This window comes from Sphaeramia orbicularis, chromosome 4 (genome assembly GCF_902148855.1).
Source record: "Sphaeramia orbicularis chromosome 4, fSphaOr1.1, whole genome shotgun sequence".
NCBI lineage: Eukaryota > Metazoa > Chordata > Actinopteri > Kurtiformes > Apogonidae > Sphaeramia > Sphaeramia orbicularis.
In genome coordinates this window covers 33,414,055-33,440,358 of record NC_043960.1, presented here as the reverse complement: position 1 = coordinate 33,440,358, position 26,304 = coordinate 33,414,055, and the positions used below count along the sequence as shown (strand labels likewise).

Here is a 26,304-nt window from a genome sequence, read left to right as displayed (position 1 = left end):
CTTTGTGTGGGTTATCAGTTGAACATTTCCACAACAATGTTCAGGGGCTCCGTAGTGAACGTGTAAAGACCATCATCTTCTACAACACTGATTCACCAGTAAAACCCATGGAGTTGGATCAATGACAGTGGATGGAGACACTTGTTTTTATGTTCCATTAATGATTTATTTTTCTGAAAAAGTCATTTTTTCCTAATTACTCCACCCCCCAAAGAGCAGGCAAGGGTTATTGTTTTTGGTTCAGTTTGTTTGTTTGTTTGTTTGTTTGTTTGTTAACACTTTAGCAGCAAAATTATTCAGTTCATACCAAATTGGGTTTATAGATTCCCAGTGATCCAGAATAGATGTCATTGCATTTGAGGACAGGTAGGTCAAAGTTCAAATTTTTAATGATTTTTAAAAATCTTCCCATTTACTTACAATGGGCGAAATATGTGGTTTTTAATATGGGTTTATTGTGCCTGGCAGCACTTATTTTTGTCTGTTTGTGATATAATAACCCTCAAATGTAATCTCAGCATGATGATTAAAGTACATGATAAGTAAATTAAATGTAGGAAAATGTATGATTTTCACAGAAAAAGCAAAATACAGAGGATAATATTATAATAAATGGGTTAAATACAGATAAAAATTAATTTGGGAACTGCCACAAAACTAACACTGGGTCTTTATGGGTTAATAAATTTTCTTTCTTAATTGATTCACCTCATAGAACTCAAGCCTAAATAACACTAGCATGTAGATCTGGCTCAGTCAGTGCTCAGAGAAAGAGAACTCATTTTCAGATGCATTATTATTTAGGCAGCTTACAAAAGAAGAGCTGTGAAATGGCAGCAAATAATGGCTGCTCAAATTAAGGTTTGTAGTTCACATATCATTAACAGCCATAAAATCAACTTTTCCTCTAACTATACTTTCCCCCCAGAGTCTGCCTTTGTCTTCAAACAGCGCCAAAGCAATCATTACGCTCAGACATAATGCACCATAATGACAGTAATTTCAGTATCAAATTTTCAAATGTTAGGCCTTAATTCATTGTGGTTAAGTAGCTTACTTGTAATTCACATTTTCTCCCCTTCTTAGCAGAGTGCTCAAGGAATGAGGCAGGAACATCTGAAAGGCTGCATCCACTTAGATATCCTCTTAAAAAAACCAGGCCTGTGTAACATTTAGGTACAGCCACATTTTTTATTATTTTTCATCACTGAAACTAAAGACTCACTTTTATATTTATTATGTTTATTTGTCCAACACCCATATATGTATATATAATGTATAAATCATGAGAATGATCTGGAGTATTTTCTTGCCGTAATGAATGAACGTCATATAGAATTAAAAATATACTTGATGCTCTTTTACATATTTCCACTTTCACTTGTTTTCATCACACATCATTACACATGTTTGTTATACATTTCATTTCACATGCAAATGTTTGTCCTCAAAGAATAATGATTATGTCAAAAAAAATTACATTCAAATTATTACTCATGTTAAGACATTATATCTACACTGTTGCCCATGAAGTTGGAATAATTTTGTTTTCAGGCACATTGCTTTTTTTAAAAGTCCTATTTATACACATCAGTAATCACCTTTGATCAGGTTCAGTGATTACATACTGAGTTCCAGTTACACTTTATCTACCTACAATAAATCACATTGTCACAATCATTTCATGAGAAGAAGGAAAACTATTTTATTCTAACTTTATGAGCAAAAGTGTAGAATTATCATTATTTGTCAAACAGTGAATTTCATTTCAAGTGTTTATATTTATCTTTGACTACATTAAAATATGTTGTCGTTGTAGTAGCACTGGTGCAAGCACCACTTTTTGTTCATTTTCTTCCCTGTCCCATGAGCAAAATCAACCATATCTCTGTTTTATTGTCCAGCCTCTGAACAGTAATCACTGCTCAGTCCTGTGTATCTGGCGTTGAGGTTTGTCATTCGAGAATCACTGTTTGTCTTAATTTTGTATTTGGTGACCATTAACAAAAACAATTTGATATAAACCCGACTCTGTGAAATGTCATCGGTTTCAGATACTTAAAAATACATTGCGTATTAACTAGTGCTGTAATGGTACCACTTTACATTGAACGGAAAAATCCTGTATTAAAACCCAAGTTGTCAAATATTTCCAAAGCACAGGTTTTTCTAATTTATCAACAATCACTGATTTTAATTAAATGCACGCTTTTTTAAAGATAAAAAATGAGGTTGCTCTTGTCTCAAAAATGGTAATATTTCCTGTTTTTTCAATCAAAAACTAGCAAGTTTCTCTGTTTTTGGATGATTGGCTACAAAAAATGAACATTTTCAAGGTGCTGCCTTAGTCTTCAATTCTACTTTTTTATTTAATTTTTTTTTATAAATCTGTAACAATCATGACATGTATACCATTAATCATCTGGATCACTAACATACTATTATACACAGCGCAAATAACAGATAATTACTGAAGTAAGACGTCAATCATAAAACAACGGAAGAAAATGTACCTGCCTGGATAGTTTCTGTTTCCATTGTGGGCATTGTTTCTCAAAAAAAAAAAAAAAAACAAAACCCCAAACACATCTATTGTCATCAGTTTGATGTTACTTGCCAGTGCTAATGTTAAGTCATGAAAAGGCTGCACGGACTCTTCAACCTCCCAAAATGTTTCTGAGCAGTTTCTTCTCATTGGACGAACAAACTTATTTGTGGCTTTAGTGCAATAATATGGGATTTGGTTTCATTGTGTTTGCTGTTTGGAATTGGTTTAAATAGGGCATAGGAAATTGACTCCGTTTAATCTGAGCATTGAAATGTAGACCGTGTAATCAGTTCTCGTTCACATCTGGGCCAAGATAAGACTGGTTTTATTTGTGTGTAAATCTATCCTGAGAGGCCTCATTCTTGGCTGTGGCTATAGTAAGCCATGCCTCCGAGCTATAGCGCTGTGTGTGTGTGTGTGTATGTGTGTATGTGTGTGTGTGCGGACATAACTGGTCCTTTGCTCAGGTCCCCACCCTCCGCCTCGGGATCCTTGTGTAATTGAGAGATGATGTGGGCATCACACACAAAGCATGGTCATACTGCCTCAGGAGTCGAGCACAATAATCTTTGTAACTAGGCTCAGGATGCCTTTTTCCTCTCGCATGGCGGAAATAGGGAAATGTAACTCAAGGGGAGATCATTTAATTCCTTAAGTGTATTGTTCAGTAAGAGAAATGGTTCAACAGAGGTTACCTGTAAGGAAAAAAATCTGACATGTATTACACCTCGCAATGACAGCCAGGCCCGTGTACGAACAGCCCGCTCTTTGTTTCTGTGAAAGTTGCAGTGTAATACAATACGTGTATGCACTGTTAATCGTATGCATCCATATTTGTTACCTCAGCTCCGTAGTAGAACAATGCATTACGAGGAAAACTTGATTGTGAGTTGTCACCTGAGCCACATTTCCTTTAATTACAGCCTTCGTGTGGACATATATGCATACAAATAGCTTATTTTAAGAGTGGATGAAAAGGAGTTCATTTGAAAAACCACAACAAAACCATTTGTTCCCACCCAAACAGCACTCGCCGTATGACAAATGATGCTTTAGTCTTATGAATAATTCTCAAATTCTAAGCAATCAAGTTTTAAAGATATCGTAAATCCTGTTTAAATGGCCTCATTCATTACAGCACAGATATGGGAGGGATCCTAATAAAGTGTTACGTCTGAAATTGTCACTTCATGCGTTGCTGGGAGATGCTCGGCGCGGTGCTGATGTATGGTGCGACTGACTGTATGTTGATGGAAATGTCGCTGTGGCCTCGTTAGCATTCTGCTGTAACCCTCAGGCAGGGGTGTCAGATTCTCTCAAAATTTACAGCTCAGTTTGGAACCAAAAAGATTCTGTGTGTAATGGCTGTGGGGTGCCTTATAATGAAAATACTGATCCACACTAGCAAAGGGTTGCTCTGAGGAAAATGTTGATGAATGAAGAGCTACATAGGGGAAAGGTTAGAGATGGTCCACAAAAAAAAAAAAAAATCCTGTTTTTTTCCTCATATGGTGTTTTTCTATCAAAATCTGCCACAGTCATTTAGCTATGTTGGCTGTAGGTCCGCTTCCCAAGAGTAGAGAATTTTATTAAAGCACATCCAGATGCTATTTGTAGTAAATCATTATAATGAGAATATCACCTCAGTGTGTCGCAGCATCTGAGAGTGTACTGCAATGGATGGGATTGATGTTTAAACCTGATTTTGGCTACAGTTGATGAAAAATCAATAGAATTCGTAAATCTCTGGTAATAAAAAAATCTGATACTGGTGTACTTATATAAAAGTAAAAAACTTAAACTGGAAATTTGTTTGATGGAGGCAGCAGAAGATACACACAGAGCCAGGTTAAAGGGTTTAAATCATACAACTCAGAGGGTTAGACCAGTAAAATAATAGAATAATAACCTCTAAATAATATCAACTCCAAACTTTTCTTTGTGTTTTAGAGATAAAAAAGTTGTGTGTGTTTACATCTTCAAACTATCTTTTAAAAAAATTCGATTATAATGAGCAACCTGAAATTTCTCAAGAAAAATAAATGCAGTTTTAACTACTAGCCTATATTATATCTCAACTCGGAGTGAAACTGTGTATTTGTTTGAATTGAACTGTTTCAGTTCAGGGTCTTCAATCCAATACAGAGGTGTACCGAACATATACATGTAGCCTATGTGAAGAACACAAACACTCGCCTTAAGTTTCTACATGAACCTTGAAGTGGAACACACAGTATGAGCAGGGTGGACGCAAGCGGAGCCCATGTGCAATATTTGATCTCCTAAATGGACGTCTAAGCGGTCCACACACCATCCACATGCTGAAGGTGAACCAGCATGGCAGCTCAGAGCAGCGCCACAGGTACAGCCAGAGCTGGAAGACCCTCCATCTTCTCTAAGGTCTTCGATTTAGGAGTACTTCGGATTCCCTGTCACTTATGTCAATGCAGAGAGATAAGTTGACAAAACAGGAGTAGTGTGCTGGCATTGTTTCATGAAGATCGGTTATATTTTAAGTTTGTTTTTTTTTTTATTAAATTGGTCTCCTTCACTGTGCTGAAAATGAATTGAAAATGGATCAAACCGAAGACCCCTGTACTGAAAACGTACCGAACCGAAATGTTTCTGTACCATTACACCCCTAATCTCAAAGTCACAATTTACAGATCATAGTGGATTTACAAACACACAAAACATCCACTGACAGATAGAATTTTGTTAAAATTGCATTTAATTCTCCGAAGACATTTCAGGTTGTTCATATTTGTTCACGTTATCCACATTTTTGTGAAAGGATAGTTTGTGAATGTAATTCTTGTACTTTCACTTTTTTGCACTAAAACAGAGAACATTTTGTCATTATTTATAGGTTATTATACTATTATTTTACTGGTCTGGCCCACTTCAGATCATATTGGTCAGTTTGACACCCTGGTCTGTTAATATCTTCAGTGTCATTTTTGCATTTCACAAATTGGGCCAGATTGGACCCTTTGGTGGACTGGTTTTGGCCCATGGGCCGTATGTTTCACACCCCTGGTTTAAATGGACATCTGCACCTTATAATGGGAAATTCACTGGTGCCCTTAAAGTTGGAATAAAATATTTCTACCTAATCTCATGAAATGAGTGTGACAATGTGATTTCTTCTTGATAGATAAAGTGTAAAAGGGACTGAAGCTGATTTCTGATGTGTGTAAACAGGAATAAAAAGAGGAATGTGTCTGAAAACAGTATTATTCCAACTTTATGGGCACCAGTGTTTGTTAGTAGAGTTTAGGCTCAAAGTGATCTAACAACACCACTGACTCCACAACCAAATATTTGATAATCCAGGTTTTTATTGCAGTGTTTTACTCTGGTGCCAACAATCAGCAGTCCTTAATATACATCTGCCCAGTCTGAGCACACACATGGTTTATTGAGTTTGTAGGCATTTATTTTACTTTGAATGTCTGGGTTTGGACATTTAGTGCTTTTATTCAGTAGTGCATAGATAGATAGATAGATAGATAGATAGATAGATAGATAGATAGATAGATAGATAGATAGATAGATAGATAGATAGATAGATAGATAGATAGATAGATAGATAGATAGATAGATAGATAGATAGATAGATAGATAGATAGATAGATAGATAGATAGATAGATAGATAGATAGACACAATGTTATTTTTAACACATGGTGAAAATAGTTGATTGTTGTAAGGAAATTCAAAATTACCTTTTATTTTTCATAAAGCTGTACTTTTTTTTAATACATTCTGTTGTATTACATTTTACACAACACCCAGATACTTGGCCCTTTTCCCTCAGTAACCTCTGAAGTACTGTCTAGTAATATTAAGAACGAAGGGTGCTGTTAATAAATTGTGATCTCAATGTATTAATTATAATAAAACAACAGCAACAACAATGAACTCCAAGGAACTTCTAAACTATTTAAATTATTTTACTGTCATGGCATGGTCATGTTAAACATTCTAAAACAAACACACAATGAATTTGTACATTTAATATTATACTGTATAAAGAACTATAGAAACTTGCTACAAAATACAGTATATGTAGTGAACAATGCAACAACTGAATGTACAAAACAGAAATAAATCATAGATAAAATTAGTGTGATTTTACAGAGTGTAAGAGTGTAAAAATATAATTAATCAGTCAATCAAATTTTATTGATAGAACGCCAAATCATAACAAAAATGATCTCATGACACTTTACATATAGAGCTGATCAAAACCAGACTCTTTAGCCAATTTACAGAAACCCAACAGAATCCTCCAGGAGCAAACACTTGGTGACAGTGGAAGGAAAAACTACCTTTTAACAGGAAGAAACCTGGAGTAGACCCCGACACCTGGAGGGTGATCGTCTAACAGGACCAGTTGGGGTTAAAGAGAGAGGGTAAAGCAAGAGAAAGAGAGAAAAAGATTGGGGAAAGGGGGGGGGGGGGGGCACGTGAATGCACAGCAAACTGAACTACAACTGTTAAGAAGTCGAACAGCTGGTGTTAGTATAATAAGTAATAACTAGAACTAATGTCCATAACTGTTAATACTACTACTACAAATACAAGTATTAACAGTGGATGTACTACTGCAACTGTTAGTACAAATAATAGAAACCTCTACCATCTATGGAACTATGTAATAAACACTATCGCAGCGCTATATATATATATATATATATATATATATATATATATATATATATATATATATATATATTAGCTTTGCATGGATGTCCTCATAATACCTTGAAAGCTTAAATGAATGAATAAAAACCAGCCTGAATGGTCAGTTCCTCTAAATAAAATCTAACTAAAACCATCTGTGCCCCTTAAGATTAAGCCGAAATTAATGAATTAGTTAGCATTAGCAATACAGTTGAAAAGCCTTTAACCCTGTATTATCCTCATTGTACCACAGTAAAGTCATCATGGTAGTTAAATACATGTAATATTTATCCAGTGCAATATTTTCTTTTTCACTGTCTTATTGTACTTTTAACTGTGAAAGTACTTGATAATTAAGCTTGATTTAGTTGTAGTAAACTGTTGTATTGACCCAGCCTGGTGTTGTGAGCTACTAACTGTAATATTTTTATTCTATTGTTTTATTTGGTATTAGTTTATTGTTCTTCTTTTTATTGTTTTTAATTGTACAGCTTTTTATGTCTTGTATTTTATTCTTAAATCTTTTTAGTTAGTCTTCTGTACAACACTGTTTTTTGGGGGGGATTGGGTTGTACAGTTGTTTTATGTCTTTTAGTCTATTCTTGTATTTCATTCTATTATTTTGGTTTTTATTTATTTCTTCTGTACAGCACTTCGGTCCGCTGTGGTTGTTTTAAAGTGCTTTACAAATAAAGTTGGATTGGATTGTAAACTGTAAATTAATGCAAATTATAACCATTAACACCAGTTTAAAACCTACAGTAAAATTTAACTCTGAATGATATCAGTAATTACCAGTGGTTAAAAAAAAGGAGCCGCACATAACTCGTGGTATTGTTTGTTTACTTTAAGTCTTGATTTTTTAATTGTATTTTCTAAGCCCAGTTTATTGTTCCTGTAACTACTCTCCCACACATATCTTTTAATAGTAAGGAAATGAATGAAACTGTCGATGCAGACGGACTGCTGAAACATTGATAATTAGCTTTTATAGTAATTGGGGTTAAATTAATTTTCTTAGAAATCAATAAGGTTTAGCTATAATTTATTTTGTTTAATTGTATTTGAGCGGGTTATAAAATAAACTTGTGTATGTTTAAAATAAAGGTGGCAGAGTTTAATTAACTGGGCTCTGAGGAATTATTACACAAAAAAACAACAAAAAAAAAAAGAGCTCTTGATTGAATATTGTTCGTTTAAGTCTGCGAATGTGTGTATGTAGGAAACCCATGAGCACTTGCACATGCGTGGGCGTGTTCTAAAATCCCACACAGCCATATTGCAATGCCTCAGCAAAGCTCTTGATTAGTTGTGGTTTTATGTTTGGATGGTCCATTTAATTAGGTTATGTTAGGTAAAGGCCAGCCAAAAGTAATCACAAGGATTATTTACTCTTGTTAATTGAGGTTCAATCTTAACACCACAACTAAAGGTTAATGTTCTCTTGGTGTATTATTTACTGTCCACACTCCAGAGGCTGCATCAGTGTGGGAGGGGGAGGGGAAGGGGAAGGTAGGGGGATGCCACAGGTACGAAGATGGTGGAAAATGATTTGTAGCGTAATATTGACAGTAGTTGAACTTTGGATATCTCACAGTCCCATTCTAAGCTCTATGAAATACTGTTCACCCTTCATTTTAATAATCTGACTTTCTCTCAGGTGTGATGCTGGAGTTTTACCGGAGCTTGAGGCGGGGGGGGGGGGTAGCCCATCTCCCATCGCCCATCCTAATCTCCCCTTTAACTAACCATAGAGTACTAGATAAGTCTCCATGCACATGTAAATCACAGGGCGAGCTTAAAAGTGAATTGAAAGGTAGATTCAAAGTGACACAGTGTGATTAATTCCTCCGCTCCCTAAATGACCCTCAGTTCTGTCTTCATAGGAAAGCTGCTCTAATAGTCTTTCCAATAGTGATTAAAATTACAGAAATGTGAACCTGTAGGTTAATAAAAATGGTAATTTAACTAGTATCTGATTTAATTGACTCTGAAGGAGTACTTAAGCATGTTTGCACTCCGGAAAATGTACATGGCTCAGCGGCAAAGAAATTGGAATATCCGGCTGTCAAGATAATAAATTTGACTATTTCATCACTGTAATCTTCATACAATCTCCCTTTGTACTGGTCTCTGCCGCTCACTGCTAACGTCATAAATCACCCCCGTGTTTGGGATTGTTTCCTGCGTTAGAATAATTGTAATATAGTCGAAAGAACTCAACTGAGGTGATCCACAGCCGGTCTTAACCTTTGGAGATTTAGGATTTGGAAAGTGAGATCAACTTTCCACCTACAGTGCGCTGCTGCAGAGCTGGAACTGAAGGGGGACTTGTCGATTGTAGGTTTAAAGGTGCAGTAAAATGTCACCAGACCTCGTTTCAAGCTTCGGCCCAAAATGTTTTATGATCAGGCCTGGATCTCAAGAATGTTTTACCTAGAAATGAATAAAAAAACAGCCTCGGATCTGTTCATTATTGCTTGTATTAACCCTTTAAAAAGACAGAGGACTGCTTTTGTGGTGACTTCCACATGTGATTTATTGCATTTACTGTTGTATGAAGCAGGTATTTTTCTATATTTAATATATTTATCATGTAGACATAAATGAGTGAATTTAAAGATGATTACATCAAAATGAACAAAACTTAAGAAAAAAAAAAAAAAACTTTTTCTGCAAAATCCAATGATGAAAAAAAGTTTTTGGACAGCCCATGCATTTGTGATGTAAAGTATTAAGAATCACTCATTCCATTCTCCATTATTGTTTTCTTGTCAACAGTAAACAAAAAAACAAAACAAAAAATCATTTGCATTTGTTTGCATCTGATACAGCCACAACACAGAAACACAACAAAGATTTTTCCATGAATATTTCATGATAATATATGAGATTGTGTAAAATTTTGTGGGTGTCCAAAAACTTTTTTCTACTCTTGTTTATCATGAACTGACCATAAACACAAATATCTACAGCCACTGTCAATAGTCAAACCCAATGTTGCAGAAGATGATGGTGTTTCCATGTTCACTACAGAGTCTCTGAACGTCCAAAAAAGACACATCTGATGCCGCTGAAAACCTTACAAACTGCACTTGAAAACACTATATTTTAGGTTGTTTGTGTTTCCCTCAGGCTATCGCTGTTTATTTTAACAGAAGTTTCTATTAAATTGGACTAAATGTTCAGTCAAACTCAGCTGTTCACAACTTACATAAATATCTCTCTCTCTCTCTCTCTCTCTCTCTCTCTATATATATATATATATATATATATATATATATATATATATATATATATATATATATACACTTTTTTTTTTTTTGAACAATCCCAAGTGTCTCATGTAAATTTGAAGTAAGTGTAGCTAATAACACTGTGAATGTGACTCTGATAAACATAAAGTGTACATAAACTGTGTCATATGCTTATGGCTATGATTCTGGATGCACTCGTGCAAACTCGAAAATTCTATCAGGAGTATGATTTTCTGGTTTTTTCTCCATTTTTTATTTATATGATGCCAAAAATATGCTCCCAGGGATATCATTTTTCTGTAGCTGTTTGCAAAACCGGAGAGGTAGGAGGATTTATCTTCTTGACCCATCACACAAAGACAATGAGCTGCAGAATAGCTGTGTCCAACTGGGAGGACTGAGGGTGGGCACACCCACCCATCCTCAGGCCTCCTTCTAAAGACAGAATCATGTTACAGGTGAGAGAGCCATTACCCTCATCTGGATCAACTCTCACTGCCTTTCTAAAAAGCTAGTGCATGCGTGTTGGTTGCAGGGATTACTGTATGTCAGTGTTATATCTTTGGCTTGTTTTGACCAGCGCGGCTTCAGGTTTCTGACAGTACACAGCATTAGATATCCGCCATGGCAGCGACAGGACAAAGCAGCCTGTCCCCGTCTCCGGTAAATACTGTCTACTGTACCCGCCTTTGCATTGACACTTAGTAATAAAATGGTGTTGCAGAGCTCTCCACTTTTTAGCAGCTATTTGGCCCCGGGCTAGGGCTAATGGTTTACTCACTCCCCGACAGGCCCTGGGGCTCCAGGTAGTCTCACATTGTCAAACTGCACTCATTAACTCCTATAACTCCTGGAGAGACAGACATATCAGACAGTCCACACTGGAGGCCTTACATGTGCAAGTGCAATATACTGACAAACACCTTTACCACCCAAACCACACAGTCAAATTAAAGTTTGTCTTCTAGGTTGGAGACAACTTTTTACACACCAATGTTTATTTAAACAGGGAACTTGTGTTTTTATACAGTATGTGTTCATTATAGTCTGGATCTGTGTTCCACAACAGCATTCACATCATTTATTTATGTTAAAGCAGCTTCACTGTGTCAAAACATCCATTTACTAATTAAAAAAATGTCACTTAAATAAAATATATATTAAAAAAAATACATTCAGTGCAAATTTTTTAAATTACAATTAGTTTCACATTCAGGTTAGGGTTAGGATTAATACTGGATTAATACTGTAAACATTAAATCCTTTACATCATGCTTCAAAACTACTGTTGCTAAAAACAATTTAATATTACATTTAAACATAAGTTTTTTTTGTTTTCCATTACACTAAAACTGGATTATACTGAATTATGTTGAACTAAAACTCATCTTTATCAACTTTAAATGTTTCCAGTACTATCTTTAAAAGTGAATTTATAATTTTTTTAGGTATAGACTGAGCAAAATAATGTAGTTTGTTAAAGAAAGTAACATTTTTAGGTGCTCTTATTTGTACATATAATTTCATTTGTGCAGGTTTTTTTCCAAAGGAGGAGAAACTAGATCTAGAACTAGATTTCTAGAAACTAGAAAGATGAAAACATTTTTATTTCAGTTTGGCCAAGAAATGTATTCAATAGTCATTGTTACCATAGTTAATACAATGTTTAACTTTGGTTTGTATTGATTAACATGCATTTACTAAACAGGAATTAGTGTTTGATTCTCCAACAGATGTGAATTTACCCATATTAAACCTAATTTTGTTAAACTATTATTAAGACTATTTGCATTGTTTGCAGCTTGGTTGAATAGCAAAATGTTTTTCAAATGTGTATGTAATTTTTCTTTTGTTCTATGTGATTCTGCAATTTTGTTGCATAACTGGTGTAATTACAACAAAGCTTGTTCTATTCTATTCTATTCTATTCTATTCTATTCTATTCTATTCTATTCTATTCAAATTAAGTGTGTAACCGTATTTTATATACATATGTAATTATTATTTTTATGTTTTATGTATTTTTATGTTATTTGTTAATGTAGAGAAATTATAATTACTAATGTCAGTAATTTGAACTTCTTTACTTCATACCATAATTTTATTAGTGCACTATATGTTTTAAAATTATGTGTGCTGTATATTCAAGTACATTTCAAGTACACAGTGGAATAAAAAAAGACAATTTTAACCTAAAACAGCAGCGAAAAACTCAAATACATATGTACCTCAGAACACATAATTGCTTTTGTTAAATTATTGTTTTTTTTTTTTTTTTTTATTTCAGCAAAATTTTTCTTTCTTTTTTTTTTTTTTTTTACATAAAAAGTATTTAAAAGAGCATGTCTAAACTCTGTTATAAATCAGGCTCCAGTTACTCTCATTCATCAATAATGTTTCAGTTAAATTCATTTTTTAATGTGTTCATTTATATTCCACGTGTTACATTAAACTGTACTCCAAACAGCCATAAGAGTTGGAAGACTTTCTTTGGAGTTTTAAGTCTTTTTCAAAATAAGCAAAAAAAAAAAAACCTCATCATATCTTTTTACCAGGACAATAATGTAATGGCGCATAATTTCACACACATGCTAGTTTAATTAAATCAGACCACGGTTTATTTTCTTTATGTCATCTTGTAAATGTGACATGTGGACACAGAGATCTTTTGTTTCCACTCGTAGACGGTCGTATCACCGGTTCTAAATCAGACCTGGGATCTGCGTACGCTGTTCTCTCACAGTCACCTGTTCAACTCACGCCCTGGTAATCTTGATTAAATATGGCGATGTCTTTGTTTGACAACATCTGAGCTCCTGGACCATCAGTCAGCAGAATATGCACACAGACATACACGACTGAGGGCTGGATTTATAGACTGCTAAGCCAAGGTGTTTTTTCTGAGATATAATCTGAGATAGAGGCAGTCACTTTGTTAATTTAATCATCCATTTTTGTACCTCAGATCCCACCGCCCTGCATGCATTAATTATGTTATATTGCAAATGGATATATGTAGTCCTTTATAAAATGAGACGTGAGAAGAAAAAAAAAGCATCTGGCCTGAACATGAAATCTTCTTGGGATCTGACAAATGCATAAGAACTCTGATCTGGAAACTGGCAAGACTAGACACGGGCGTCTGTGTTGTGTCAAAGATAAAGATGACAAACCCCGAAACAGACAGGAGATGAACACAATGAACACAACACCTGGATAATCTAAATCAATCCAGTAAATAGTCTGACAGTAAAAAATGCACACGTGAGACTGAGTATTGCTGTAATGGGACACGTTATATTGTAAAGTTTGTGTCCAATAATAAGAACAAAACAATAAACTTCAGCAAACTTAATCCCACATGACAACGCTACACGTGTACACATTCTATATGCGATGAAATACCAGTTTGTAATACAAAAGTGGATTTAACTTTAACTAACATTCAACTGCAGCTTTTTATGGACAATTTAAAGCCACCAATTACATATTGGTTGGTTTTATGGACCAGACTAACAGAGTCTAAATGTACTATTACATTATGTCTAGCTTTAATGAAACACCATAAACACAACTTTATAATGTACATAAGGATATGTTTAATTAGGAAATAAGTGAACTAAAATATTCGAGGGACATCACACAATTGAAATAACAATTTAGAAAGAAGAGACGGCCTTAGATGCTGTATTAGGCGTGTCATTTTGTCATATATTTGTACCAATGGGAAAGAAAATAGAAAAAGAATTGTTTTTGCAGTATTGAGTGCAGTATTAAAAATGTAGTATTTATCTCGAACTGTGAGTTACTATGAAAGCTGCTGATGAAGGTAGTTTCTGCAGATCTTTAAAATGTCTAGAATTTTTTAAAATGACCAAAAAACAAAAAAAAAAACCATCACTCAGTGCTTGGATGAAGAAATCAATTTGAAGCCGACTGCACTTAAATTAAGAAGTTTGGACCCAAAAACCATTTTAGTTGCAATTATGAAAACACAGTGCTACCAAAACAGCAACCAGTAAACATCTACAATGTTCTCTTTATTTTAATAGCGTAAGCAAAATCATCAAAGTAAAAATCTGGTTTTCCTTCATAATGTTTGTTCTTTGTATTCTACAGATGTGGAAAAGTTCTTAAATTGCATTTGCAACAGTCTTAAAAAAGTCTGTAATTCAACCTCTTGCAGACACCTGTGTGTAGTTAACCAAGAAGTACTGTGTTGAGTGAAATATGGGACAAAATGCTGTACTGGTTGAATCTCTTATACATTAAGAATTTATCATAAACTGCTGTAACTTAATATATCGACCTTATGTGTTAACAGGCAGGAAATTATACGTATTTTATTGTCCTTCGCCTTGAGCAGTGTGCATTAAGATGGAAGCTGTTTTAACTGTGTTCACTTCTTACTAACAGTTACTACTTTATAACACAACTGTTACTTATAAGGTACAGGCACATTAATTAGGTTTTTCAAGTCAAATATCCAAACCAATTTAACTCAATTAGTTGATTGCAAGTCATCATTACTACTACTACCACTACTACTACTACTACTACTACTACTATTACTACTACTACTACTACGACTACTACTACTACTAATAATAATAATAGTAACAAACCAACCAAGGATTACGTATACTGATTAATTTTTTTATTATTATTTTTTTAACAACATTTTAACACTTTTTCAGACTTTATTCTAACATATGTGGCAGAAACAGCACCATAAAATAGTATTGTAATAATATATCATAGTATACAGAATAGTATTAGTTCTGCATCTGCAAGAAGTAAAACCTAAACCTCCTCTGACCCCAAATAAATGTGACTCAGCTCTTAAAAACAGATACAGTTTTAGACAGATATAGATAGATTATTTGTGCACATTCCTATAATATACTGTCATTAACAATGCAGTGATAGTACAACTTTTACAGTTTTTTCGCTACATATATTCCAAAAAAAGCTCAGTTTCAGATGGATTTATTTTATATTTATTTTTGTTGTGTAAATAGAACCATCATAAAACATTTAATTTTTTGAAGGAATAAAGGTTGATCTTGGTGTGATGTTTCTTTTTGTTACTTTCAACTTCCGATTGTTTACATTCTGTTACTGTTTAATTCACTCTGGGTCTTTCATATATTGTGTAACATTTTGGGAGCATACAAAACCATTTACTAATCAAACCATGATCATACATAATAGCATATAAATATAATTTAGATTTCCATATTGTTACAGCCACTAAAATGACAATGATAATTATCATAATATAAATTAATTTTACTTTGTGGGCCACATACAGCCCAATTTCATCTCAAGTAGGTCAGCCAAGTAAAATAATTGCATAATAACCTATACATAATAACTCCAATTTTTTTTTTCTGTTTTAGTGTAAAAAAGTAAAAGTGGGATTTTAACAACATTATGCCTCAGCTTTTCATTTACAAGTGTACGTTACAACTTACAGATCACAGTGTATCTACAAAGGCACAAAACATTTAATAACAGGCCACAAAATGCTAAAATTGCACTTATTTTTCATGGGAAATTTCAGGTTGTTTAGATTATTCACATTTTTTGTGAACAGATAGTTTGTAAATTTAAACATTCTCATCTTATTTCACACTGAAACAAAGAAAAAGAAAAACATTTGGAGGCATTCTTTATAGGTTATTATTTTCTCCTTGGCTTTTGAAACCATGTAAGATGTTTGAATGTATTATTTTTGATCTATTTTTTTAATTTGGTATTGGTTTATTGTTCTTATTTTTGGTTGTTTTGAAATCGTACAGCTTTTTATGTTTTTTAATCTATTCTTGTATTTTATTCTTTTATTACCTCTGCCAGGAGGTATTGTGATCGCTTTGCTTTGTGTGTGTTTGTTTGTTTGTTTGTTTGTTTGTTAGCAAGATAACTCAAAAATTTATGGACGGATTTTCATGAAATTTTCAGGAAATGTTGATACTGGCACAAGGAAGAAATGATTAAATTTTGGTTGTGATCGGGGGGAGGTGGCGGGACTGATCTCTCTTGGCGGGGGTCTGCGCTCTCTGAGTGCTTTTCTTGTTTATGTTTTATCTATTCTTCTGTACAGCACTTGGGTCCACTGCGGTTGTTTTAAAGTGCTTTACAAATAAAGTTGGATTGGATTATACTATTACTTTACTTATCTAATCGGTCTGTATGTAACCCCTGAACTAAAATGAGTTTGACACCTGTGACTGTTAATTTTTCTAGGGTAATTTTTACAATTTAGGGGCCGGATTGGACCCTTTGGCGGGCCAGTTTTGGTCTGTGTGCCGCATGTTTGACACCAGTGGTTTATGTTGTTTATTTTCAGCTACAACAAAATGAATTCTAAATAAAGGTCTGGTCATATAATGAATTAATATGTAGATGAAATATGGTGATATACAAAGAAACTGAATCATGATACAAATTTTGGATCATATTGCATGAGTATTAATAGTGACAGTAATAGTAGTGGTAGTAGTAATATTCATGATGTCAATCTTAGTTCATGTTTTTACAGCTTCTTAAACCTCCAGAAAGCTGTAATACACTACGTTCACTATTATTTTTAACTGGTCTCAGAGTTTTTCTATAAAGAGAAGGTTTCATTCTCAGTGCAGCCAGTTAAAACATTTTCTTTTTTTTCTTTTTTTTTTTAAATTTTCCACCTATATAACATATTTTTCTCGCTCTCCTTTTTCCCTTTGCCCTGTACTTGTGCTTGTTGAGGTTGAAAAAGATTAGGGGAAAATAGTGCATCATAAACTGGCTGCAGGCCTCAGGGCAATAGTTTCTGCTCTAAAGCTGGATAATCTCATATCAGTGTGGCGTGTTCATTTAGCTTAAAAGATAGGACCGTTTTAGAAGCACCTCCTTAGGTTATTATGAAGCTTTTCATACTCAAGATGATAAACTCATTCTGGCACCTGTGTAATTTACTAATGACACATGATTTTAGCCTGCACTGACTGTGAGTCGGGGAGGAATTACAGCGCACTGCAGAGCCTCTGCAGATATGCCAGCTACTGACACTCAGGCAGAACCTGGTTGGGTTGTGTTTTAACTTCTTTAATTAGGTGTGTTTACTCTGTATTTTATTTGCAGAGATCATGGAAGAGCCTGGGGAAAGGTAGATTTAATTAAGGGACACTGATGAAAGCACACAGCTCGCACAATCTCCAAAGTGTTTCCTCTGATATTGCTGCAAAATATCCTGATGACAGGTGGTGCTGGGGAGGAGTTGACACGGCTGCGAAATAGAACGATTTGGATTCATTCTCACCATGTGTAGGTGGGAACGTGTTAGAGGTCTTCTGTTATATATCACTGAACTCAATTTAACTGCTAAATAAAATCCATTTAAATACACACACTTAGTGATGTAGGAGAGTGGGGTTACACTAGCGGAAACGTAAGAAAAATGGGATTGCACATAAAGGAATTGTGATGGTCGGTGAGATAGTGCAAATGTACGAGCAGCTTTGCAATTAGCAAGTGCAGGCCTGCCACATTGTCAAATGCCCTCACGCTCTGTCTCTGCGATAATTGTCACAGCCCCTCTCTTTTATTACAATCTGTCATAGAGTCAACCATATTCATTATGAATTCTTATCTGCATGTGCTTTAACATTTGCCAGATGGCACGTCGGTATCAAAAGCTAATAATGATGTAGTAAGGAAATTAAGACTTTATCAAAAGCTACTTAATGCCGGAAAAAAGGAAAATCAAAATACATTGATGCATCAGTTGATCCTTGATGATCCCATCTGTGAACGTGTAAAAAGGTGAATCATCCTGTCCTTTAGCCTCGCAGTATGCAAATGGAAGAGCAAAGCCGAAATTAGACTGGGTTGGGCTTAACTAATCTGCTTTCTCTCAATTTGAGTTTAATGCGGAAATAAATCCCATTTCATATACACACAGATCTGATGTGATTTTCCTAATATACAGTACTGAATCCAGTGAAAAGGAATGTAAAGTCCTTTATACAAACAGTTACGTCACGGAGATTTACACCTCTGACATTCTATATAACTACCTGTGAAAGCTGTATATGTACTATTATTTGGTTATAGGTATATTCATTAAAAAGTGTTGTATTAAATATTGTGTTTTTAAAGATAGAGATGGAAATACAAAGGAACATAATTGACAAATTGCATGTATATCAGAAAATAGTCACTAAGGCCGCTGTAGTTTTTTGCCTTCAATGTTCCAGGAGCATTGGTTAAAGAAAAAAGACTAGAAATGCTTAAATGTATGTGCATCAAAGCGCACATAGGACATTACAGCTACATAAGCCACTTATGTACTGTAAATTATAATGTAAGACCACTTTTCTAAAGGTCTGCTCACACCGGAAAAGAAACAGAACACCAAGCTATATGGTTTTATCATTGTGATAAAGGCTGTGTTACAGGCGTGGTGATTGAGGAACATGGAATAAAAGTTGGTGGGAACATGCTTGCACAACTCCCTAATAATAACCTTAAGAACCACTTCTATTTTCTCTGTACTTGGGTGTTTCTGTTGGAATTTAGTTCTTTATTGAAATAGTTTAAAAGTGGCGGAAAGGAGGGGAAGTCGGTTTGACTAACTGGTACATAGCTTATAATTTGTGAGCTCATTTGTTAATTATTAACTGTTACTGAATCATTTGGAATGTACTTTATACCCAAAACAACACAGGAGGAGGATTTTGTATTAAAATTGCAAGAGGGAACAACTATGTTTACATGCACAAAATATTCTGCTTTTGTATTTCCTCTGAAAAAGACACAATTTGTAAAAAAGGTGCTTACATGACTAATAAAATGAACATTAAAGTCCTATTTAAATGCAGTCATGCTTACCTGATTACAAATAGGGTTTATTTTTTCCGTTGGTGGCAGACATTCCACTGTTCCATATTTTATTCCTTCAAACGCCTTCTTAAAATATCAGTGTTTCTATATTTGCACATTTCCAAAAACCTGTTGATATCCTCTTTCATAATGGCTCAAATGAAGTGTTTGTCTTTCCGACCACAAATCTGGGCTTTTCTTTGGAGCGAGCCTCTGTACCAGAGAAGATCTTTGCGTCTCATCCATCTGACTGTAGGCAGGGGCTGAGTGATGCAACCCAAGATGGTTCACTGGAGAATTATTTCCTCTACCAGTGTCACATGAGTTTCCCCACTACCCTGCCCCTTCAGGAGACGAGAAGGATTCAATGCCATTCTCAACAATGGGAGATTTCAAATGATTCTTTTGCCCCAAAGTTAGATCCATTTTTCAAAAACCACATATTTTTGTGACATTAAAACGACCTTTCTCAGATGCACAAATCATGAGAAAAGCTGTCTTTGTTTGAAGTCTACCTCTCAGTATGTTTACATGCATAGCTTACTTAGACTGTTCAGTTAAAGTGTATTAGACTGTAATCAATTTATTGTTGAGATCGTGCTGCCTTGGTTACAAAAGGTGAAAATATGCACTCTTTTAGCTTTTAACCTACACTGTCACAGACCACAAGAGTTAATAGTGAGCTAGCAAGTCAGCAATCCAGAGGTAAACTGGGACAAAAAAAAATTTCAACCTAGCATACTTTCTGTCCTCTCTACTTTTTCTATGAGATGCATGATGTTCTACTACCAGGCCAGGATTTCATGTAGAACTCTAGCCCATGTGCAGAACACCTTGTCCAGTTCCAGTCCGACTGGTCTGTTTACATGCAGGACTAGATTCACTTTCAGTCATTATCTAGGTGTTAGTCCAACTATTAGAACTTCAATTTCAGTCACTATAATGCGTTTACATGTACCTTTAAAGGGGTCATATTTTGCAAAACCTACTTTTATTAGTCTTCAGTACATTTACTTGCGTATTTGAACCCTAATACTTAAAAAAAGTTTGAATTTGAACCCTCCAGGTGCTGCAAAGCTATCTTTATATTCATTTTGGAAAAAATCAAGTGGATTTCTACAACCTGTTTTAATTCCTGCTTAATTTGTTACATCTATAACTAGTTACGTGATGACATTTGCACATATAAGGTCAAGACTTCCAATGAACATTTCTCCGAGTACGCCATAATTGTTTATCAGCAGCAGTGGTTGTAGTCCATACTGAAAATATGTCCAAACTTGGAGCCAATTACCTAAAATGGGACAGAGCAGCACAGCCAACTACTGGTAGGGGGTGGGGTGTATTTATTTATTTATTTAGAACATGCAAAGAAACACAATAAAACAAAATAAAACATTTACATGGACAGAATCTATCTTCAAGCACATACAAGTAGGAAGAAGTATAAACTTATTTAATCCTCCCCCTCAGTGCTTTTACACCTTTATCACTAACTTAATATAAGACTCAAACAATACTATTTTCCTAACTTTAGCATCGAACCACAACAAATACATAATGCAGCAATTGAATTATACACAACAAAATGTTCATGTCAGTTCAGTCTTACAAACAGACTCAACAATTCAACCATTTTCTTCAATAATTACAGCATATTTATTAGTACAACATCATCCACAAACAAACAGGCCTCATTGTCATTATTAAATACTGTACCTCTCAAGAATCAAGTGTGAAGTGGCTAATGTGCATTTAAAAAAAAGTGGCCTATTTGCATTTAAAGGGCCAGCACTCAAAATGACCTTTCTGGTGTCATGACTCAGAAAAAGGGTTGAAGATGGACCTGTGAAGTTGAATTAATGAAGAATTCAGACCCAAACATAGCATTTATCGTTTATGTAGACCACAGGGAAATGTTTTAAAATGCGTAATTCCATTTAAAAAAGCAAAATATCACTCCTTTAAAGTCCAGTTTTAGTCGAAGTAACACAATAATTCTTTTAAGTATCATGTAAACCCACTGTCCGTCTCAGCACTGAACTCTTGTGAGATTTCCCACCCACGTGTCAACTGACAAAGGAAAACAATGATCAGAAAAATAAAGTGGTTGATAATAATGCTAGCTTTAGTTACTTGTAAAAATCATGAAATTAATAAATTATATATCCCGTCTGACTCCACCCACTCAGAAAACAGGAAGTCAAACGTGTCCAATCACTGCATCATCTTTGTAAACAGATGATCTTTGGTGCGACACATACTCTGAACGTGTTATAAACATGTCAGAGAAACCCTCATAAAAGCAGAATGATACTGGCATATCTGTCATGAAATAGCTGGAAGATGATTCAACCAGTAAAAGGTGCTGCTGCTGTAATGTTGGAGTATTGTAGCGTTATAATTTGTTAACACAGGTTCCAAAATAAGAATCGAGAGGTATTGTAACCACGACACATGTGTGAGATAGGCGATGCGTTCAAGGTATCAAGAGGACTCTCATGTGAATGTAGATAAAAAGAGTGAAAGATGTTCTGCTCAGTGTTTAAAATTAAGACTGTGTGTGAAAGAGAGAGTGACACAATATTTTTGGTTCATTGTGAGACTCTAGCAATACATAGTAGGCTGTGTGTGTGTCGGGGGGTGCTACTGTATACACACAACTAATGGGAAACACTGAGGATCATGGTAAAATCACTACCATGTTTTTTTCAGAATTATTGTTTCATTGTTGTTCATAATTTATTCATAGTTAACTCCAGTTGCTTCTAGTTTGAACATTTCTCTCAGTTATTTCAGATTATAGGCCACAAATTAACGGATTTGTCTGATGAAATGCTAGAGGGCTTTAAATGTGATCAGTGTGAGAAGTATTTTCACTGGTCAAAAATTACAAGAGCAAAAACAATAAAAATTAAGGCAAGTGTGATAACATAATAATAAACAAGTCTCTTGAACATTGAGTATGTGATGACTGTTTAGATGTGAAACGTCACTGAATTCAACAAAGCTGCAGATAAAAAAGCTTCAAGTTTGCATTAGAACAAATTAAAATGCACACAGATCAGCAATCAGGAAGACGTCTACTAAGGTATAATAAGACTGGACAACTTATAAATAAAGGCCTCAGTAATAATGTTTGAGAATTTATAGTTGATGAGACAAAAAGAAGAACTTTTTCACAACTCATACAAATTTTGCCAGATATGTCTGATGATTCATACTTGTATAATGCTGCCATTATTCTTATCTAAAATACAAGTAAACTCTGTTGTTAATACGTCTTTTCTCTTGAAAACTAGGCCCAGGATAGAGGCAGAGTTTCTCCCATTGCACAATAAATAGCTGAGAAAATGAGGCTCTGGGGAATGAAAAGTACGGCCCTAGATTTTCCACCCCCAATGACATCTTGAATAGTTCAGGAGTTATGTGCAAAAGTTGTGGAAGATAATGTCTGGTGACATAGAATTGTTGTCACATTTTTCACCCACTTACTATCCAGTCTCATTACATTCTGATCACACACTATTTTCTCAGGATTAATGTCCCAATTTCTACATCCTCCAACACATCACAGTTAATGACCTTGATTTAAATCACAAGAAGGTATGTGGGAACTCATATTACTTCTAAACAAGAAAATAGATCAGCCTCTAGGTGTTGTTTTTGTCTGGCCCTGTGCTGTGTAACTTTTGCCCTGCAGCTATCAAAAGATCTCCTCCTGGGCTGATTGATGTAGTGCTCTTTCACCAAGCACCGTGCTTGTATATATGCTGCTTCGTATTTCCTGACTATTTCTCTTAGATTTTTAGTCAAACACATCCCTCATTTGTAGTTTGACGAGTCAAAGCTTAAAGTCTGACAGTAAAAATCATGTAGGTTACATGTCTTTACAGAAGTGAAAGGTGTGATAAGCTCGTAGAATGAATTAGTGCGACTTTAAAGCTTGCCACATGTTTTCAAAATTTCTAATGCCGGTAATTCCAACATTTAGGCTAAGCTGATGACAACATCGCATATAAACGACAAAAAGACACAAGCCAACCTGCATATAGGCCTCCGAGGGGGTGAGTCCTGAAATGTGTGACACCCCATCACACACACACACACACACACACACACACACACACACACACACCTCCCCCTCAGAATGTACTGACTCTCTCTTGTCTCTTTTCCTCTTTCACACACACTCTGAGACATATACACAAATGTTTCCTTTGATAATTCCTTGCAGTTATTTCAACTGACATGATATTTTGCTTCAAAGTACTTTAATCCCCAGAATACTTCAAAACAAACATGAGTTCTGGGAGTGAAAATGTAATTCAAGACTGACAGCGTACTAATTACACTTTAGTTTATGGTGCAGGTAGCAAATTATGAAAAGGTAAGAAATTATTATTTCACTGCAATGTCCTTGAAGTGGTCTGAATTACAAAGTCTATTAAATATCATTTAATGCAGCTCCCTCTCTACATCTCAGACAGTTCAATAGTAGTATCAATTAAATGTAGAGTCATAGGGGCATCGAAAACCAGAGCCCATTGTGTTCCAGGTTTAAATCTGTACATGCCCTGATTTTATTCACATTAAATTCACTTTATGTTTTGTTTTGCTTTGAATAAACTTTTATTCCACCTCCTCTTTTGATATTACACCTCTGCAGAAGACACACAGTTTTGATTTTAGGTTCCTCTATGTTGTCGATAGATATCTGTACATTTTTTCATTTCATGTACATAGAGGGTTCATTTTCTGATTCTGATCTTCAAATGGACACAGGATATGAGAGATGTGTAGTTAAAAGTAAGTATATCACAAAATGTAGCATATAGCATGCAAGTGTAGTGGTTAGCACTTCACCTCATAACAAGAAGCCTTTCTGTTTTGAGCTTACCTGTTCTCTCTACATTGCGCAGGTTTCCTCCAGGATTAAAAACACGTATACACGGGTTAATTCTCCTGTTAGTACCCCTGAACGTGTTTCAGTTGAAGATGTGAAGTTGATCCCCGAGTACCTTTTCAATGGCAGCTCACTGCTTCTAATGTGCTACATGCTAATGCTAATGCTAGGTGCTGTATGTATTAGGATGGGTAAAATGCAGAGACTAAATTTCCCTATGGAGATAATAAAGAAAATTAACCTCGAAAAAATCCATAAAGCCACCAGCAGTAGCATTTCCCAGTTGAACCAGCAGATGGTTAGCTCCTTAGCTACAGTAGCAGCATCAACTCATTTGCATGGGGTTGCTTCATCATCAAGGTTCTTACAACATCTATTATGTGCAGGTGAATTTGGATCGTTTTCTGGTTTGACTGGACTGTTATAGAACTGAAATACCACTTTTTTGAGATTGCATTGCGGTAATAGGACATTTTCTACCTTAATCCAGTAGCAGAGTAGTGGGCCTTTCACATACAATGCACTGACATGACTTATTATAGACACACTGTGTTGCAGAGGTGTGACCAGAATGTCATGTGTGGGTGGGCATGTTACTTATTTTAGGGGGCAGAAAAATAATGTCGGAAAGAGGGTGGCTTAGCCAGGGGGGCCAGAGCTTGTCCTCCAGCCCCCCCCCCCCCGGCCACACCCCTGCTGTGTTGTATATCAAGTACAACACAGGTTTCATAGAGACATTGGGGGAAAAGCTCTGTCTTCCATATAAGTGTGTTTTAACATCAGACAGCTTATTGTAGGTAGGGATGGGAATCGTTAAGAATTTAACAATTCCGATTCCATAATCGATTTTGCTTATCGATCCGATTCCTTATCAATTCTCTTATCGATTCTCATTGGGTGAGGGAATAAAAGAGTAGAAACAGGTGTGTTTGCATTAACTGTCTTTTATATTTCCATCTCTGCACAGAAAATGTAACATATACAGTATGTACAAATAATAATAATAGATGACGCGTGGCCCGGTTTGGGGGGGTGGGGGGCAGGGGTGGCGGCATGCAGTGAAAGCGACACTTAAGATGCTTTACTAATTCCTCTATTGCCGCATTTCTACTACGTGGAACCGGTTCGACTCGGCTCGTCTCCCGTTGTTGTCCACCTCATTTCCCTTCCCCTACCTTCGGAAACTTGTATTTGGGTACGACGTTTGTTGCCCGCACCGGAACCGGAACTGGGCAACTGGGAAAGGGGTCATATTTTGCTAAACCCACTTTTATTAGTCTTTGGTACATTTATTTGTGTATTTGGACCCTAATAGTTCATAAAGTTTGAATTTGAACCTTCCAGGTGCTGCAAAGCTATCTTTATATTCATTTTAGCAAAAATCAAGTGGATTTTTACAACCTATTTAATTCCTTCTTAATTTGTTTCGTCTATAACTAGTTACATCACACCATTGGCACAAGACTTCCAATGACCATTTCTCCGAGTACGACAAAATTGTTTGTCAGCAGCAGCGGTTGTAGTCCATACTGAAAATATGTCTAAACTTGGAGTCGATTACCTGAAATGTTCAATTGCTGGTTGTATTAACGAACACAAGTGGCTGAATGGGACAGAGCAGCAGAGCCAACAACTTGGAGGGGGTGGCATGTAAAGTGGCTCATTTGCATTTAAAGGGCCAGCGCTCAAAATTACCTTTCTGGTGTCATTACTCAGAAATAGGGTTGAAGATGAACCTGTGGAGTTGAATTAATGAAGAATTCAGACCCAAGTATAGCATTTATAGTTTATGTAGACCACAGAGAAATGTTTTAAAATGCATAATTCCATTTAAAAAAGCAAAATATCACTCCTTTAGAGTAGTGCTGCTGCTTACAGCCACTAGGAGTAGCTCCAGTTGACTGCAATAAACCCTCACTTCCATAGACTTACCCTGAAGTTCTCTCTAAAAATACCAGTACTTTTTTTTCCATTCTGCTCTCATTCATTATATTTGGACCCTAATATTTGATATGGCTGCCAAAATTGAATGTCATG

The 26,304-nt window shown here is 35.4% G+C and overlaps 1 protein-coding gene across 1 annotated transcript in view; it reads left to right on the top strand.

Moving 5' to 3' along the window:
* LOC115418706 (uncharacterized) overlaps positions 1-26,304 on the top strand; it is a 107,624-nt gene that overhangs the window by 25,828 nt on the left and 55,492 nt on the right. The window lies entirely within an intron of this gene.